Below are 4,233 nucleotides of genomic sequence, written 5' to 3' on the forward strand. Positions count from 1 at the left end.
CGTACTCATTCTATTTGGTTCACTTTGGTTATTGATCACCTAATGTTCTTTGTCATGCAGTGTACAAGGCCATAGTGATACAGCTGGATTAAGCCTGCCTTCCTATTTCAGTCAGGGTTAAATGGCAGTAACAGGAAACTAGCTATTCTAAACAGAAATGGATTTAATACTGTGAATTAGGTGCTTATATCATTGGAAGGGTGGGAGAACAGGATCAAAGCTGGCCTTTGGCAGTGACTCCTAAAACAAGATTCTGAAAGTGGTCTGCTAGTCACTGTTTTCTTTTTCCTTTTTTCTCCCTCTTTTGAACTCCCCTAGCCTCCTGTTCCCAGGTTCTCTCTCCTAGATCTTAGACTGTCACCTTATGGGAAGAACTGCTTCAAAGAGTTAATGGAATGTAAAGTGTTAATGATCAAGTGTGTTGTTAATAATAATAGCCATCACTTGCAGATTCTTTACTGAGCACCCAGCTGTGTGCTAAGTCCTTTACATGCTTTATCTCAATTTTCACATCCTCTATTAGGTACTTAGTAGTAATACAGATAAGGAACTTGGAGCTGGTAAAAGTTAAGTGACTTACCCAAGATAAGTCAGTTAATAAGTAACATTTGAGTTCAAGCAGTATCCCTGTCCAGAGGTTCTTGCAGTTTCAAAGAAAAGCTGAGCCAAAGAAGATACACAAACAAATGGCCATGAACATGTGAAAAGATGCCCAGCATCATTAGCCATTAAGGAAATGCAAATTAAAATCATAATGAGATACTACTTCACACGCGCGCGTGCACACACACACACGCACACACATCTGGATTTAAAAAGATAATGAAAAAGTGCTGGTAAGAATGTGGAGCGATTGGGGGGCACCTGGGTGACTCAGTCGGTTGAGTGTCTGACTTTGGCTCAGGTTGTGATCTCACGGTTCATGAGTTCGAGCCCTGCATCAGGCTCTGTGCTGACACCTCAGAGCCTGGAGCCTGCTTTGGATTCTGTGTCTCCCTCTGTCTCTGCCACCACCACGCCCCCCCCCCCCGCCCCCCACCTTCTTTGGCTGGCTGGCTGGCTGGCTCTCTCTCAAAAATAAACATTAAAATTACACTTAAAAAAAAAAGATTGTGGAGAAATTGGAATACTAATGCACTGCTGGTGAGAATATGCAGCCATGTTGGAAACCAGTCTGTAGGTCCTCAGAAGGCTAAACATAGAATTACCATATGATTCATAAATTCCACTCTTAGCACATACCTAAGAGAAATGAAAACACATGTCCACATAAGAACTCATACATGAATGTTCAAAGCAGCATTATTCATAATATCTCCTAAGTGGAAATAACCCAAATGTCCACCAGCTGATTAGTGGGTAAATAAAATGTGATATATCCATATAATGGAATGTTATTTGGCCATAAAAAATGAGGTACATGCTATATGGATGAACTTTGCAAACATGATACTAAAGGGAAGAAGCCAGCCACAAAAGACAGTGCATGTGAAATGTTCAGAATACAGAAATCTATAGAGATAGAAAATAGATTAGGGTTGGCAGAGGGATGACAGCTAAAAGGGTATGTATGGAGTTTCCTTTTAGGGTGAGGGAAATGTTCTAAAATTGGGGTTATGGTTGCACAACTCTGAGTATATGAAAGCCATTGCATTGTACACTTTAAGTGTGTGAATTGTTTGACATGTGAATTACGCCTCAAAAAAGTTATCAAAGCAAAAAAAGAGAAGAAAGACTAGGAAGGGCAATGCTTACCCAAATAAATAAATGGCTACTGGTGGAATTTAGGGAACAGCACAAAAATCCTATTCAGTTCTCCAAAATTTTTGGCTTATATTAGTTTATCCTGACTAGAATCTGGTTGGTGCCCTTAGAGGTGATTTATTTTTTCTCAGTTGTCTGTTTTTCTAGGTATTTTGATTTTTCTCTAAGGGGTATGTATTACTTTTTATAAGTAGGGAACCAAAAAAAGACTGTGTCATAAAATATGTATTCCTTTGGGTTATGCAAAAAGATCATGACTTCCACATGTTGTGCCACTTGAACTAGTCTGAGGATTTTTGTCCTAGAAAAGAGATTTTGGGGTGGGGGGGGGAAGAGGTATCACAAGTATTTGTCCCTGAATTGAGCTGGTGTCACAATCTAGTCACTCCTAGAAACCACCTACCTTTCACCCTTTCATTTCTTACTTACCCTTTTCTAAAGACCACCAAGTTTTTAATGATCACAATTTTGTGCACACCTTTTGTTTTGTTTTGCGAGGAAAAGATCATGGAGGGTGGTGGTGGTGGTGATGGGTAGTTACGTCAAATTGAATGAGTAAAGGGAAGAAATGTAGTGGAGTGTCTGTGCCCTTAGGTAATTTGTTCCCTTTTATTTATCCAAGTATAATTGCTGATGCCAGTATTTCATAGTCTACTTGTAACCCAGTTAAATACCTCATGAAAGTTATAAGACCTGCACAGGAGGGGAATTCACTGATGTAAGGGCCAGCTGGACCATGGATATGCATTTTTTTTTTTTTCTAAACAGGATTTATGGATGAGTGAAGTGAAATTTATTGAGATTCAACTGTATGTTTGAGGGCAGAATATGCTGTCAGGCAGTCAGAGTAAAGCTGAAGATTTACAACCTGTGAGAGGCTTAAAATGCGGAGAGTTCTTTCCCCATTACACAGTAAGTTGGCAACTTGGAGCATGACCTGGATTTCTTGGGCTCTGAGGCCTTCTCATTTATTGTGTGCACATGTGTTTGTCTGTTAAGTAAGGTCCAGGTGCCTTCCAGGTAAAAGAGGTATTGGGGAGTGAGGGTTGTGGGAGTATATCTGCTAGATGCCTCTCCTCCCCAACCTTCCCGTGAGCCTGCCAGCACTTTGCTGCACACACCTGGCACCTGGGCTCTCTGTCTCCCTGCTGATACCTAAGAACAGGCCTGGAGCAGCTCACAAGTATGGAAGAAAGAGAAATCCCAGAAAGCAAGTTTTGGTTCCTTACTCTACCACTCACAAGAGGTCTTTGCCTTTGGGCAAATCACTCTTCTTAAGGGTTTCCTAATCTTACCTGCTCATGAGGAATATTAAAGGAAAACACATACATGGTGCTGGAGACACATTAGGTCTTTGGCAACGATCATTACCTCTTTCTCAATCTGCTTTGCTTCTTTGCCTCCCCTTTCCCAGGCTTGATTCCTACACTAGGTTGGCAGAGAAAGTTACCCAGTTTTTTCTACCTCCAGTCAAGGGCCACCTGTCAGTGCTTTCATTAACATATTTTCTCCCTGCCTACCCATTTTTGTGCTAAATTTGTATTAAACACATTTCTCCAAAATCAAACCCATTGAAACAAAAAATTGTTTCCTCTAGAATAATCTTGCCCAGTAGAATTTTTCTATGGAGATGAAATGTCCTTGGCTATTCTTGTCTGTTTGCTCTTTAACTTAGATTTAAGATGGGTTTGTGAAGCTACATGAAAGCCCCATGAGACCTTGATTGGTTTCACAATGAATTTATAGATTAATTTAGGGGAAGAATCAACATCATTACAACATTGGGGTTTTCTAGTTCTCCAATGCCATATTTTTCTCCATGAAAGTTCTGTCAGAGGTTCATACAGAGCAAAGTGACCAGCATAGTTCTGGATTTTAGAATATCAGCTGGGTGTCCATGAGGACAGTGGACCAGAGAGAGTGGCATCTAGAAACAGGGAGATCAGTGAGGAGGCTGTTGAGAGAAGATGAAGTTTGGATTTAGGCCTGTGTGAAGGGAGAGAATCCAACACATGCCAGAGATGTTTCCTAGGAAGAGGGGATAGGGCCACCTTAATTCTCCCAGGGCAAAATAAGGCAGAGTGATGATTATACTTGTTGCCATTTACGTATAGCTCACTGCTACTGGCCAATGAACATTGCCATCATGTTATGGCCATCATTGCTTCTCTTGATGCTACAAGGTAGCCATTATTACTTCTGTCCTCCAGACGAGGAAGCTAAATCTCAGAGAGGTTAAGTAACTAACCCAAAGTCACCCAGCGGAACAAAGCATATGTTTAAATCTAGATCTACTCCTGCTCAAAGGCCACTGAACACCCGTGTAATCTTGGGTCCTTTCAGAGTTTATTGGAAGTACTTTATGAAAATATCCCAGACCTTTTGAATTTTATGACTGAAATAAAAATGACTAAAATCCTGTTCTCAATCATAGTCAGAAAATTAAATTTGAATGTTTACCTAGTTTTA

This window comes from Panthera uncia, chromosome D1 (genome assembly GCF_023721935.1).
Source record: "Panthera uncia isolate 11264 chromosome D1, Puncia_PCG_1.0, whole genome shotgun sequence".
In the NCBI taxonomy this organism is placed as follows: Eukaryota; Metazoa; Chordata; class Mammalia; order Carnivora; family Felidae; genus Panthera; species Panthera uncia.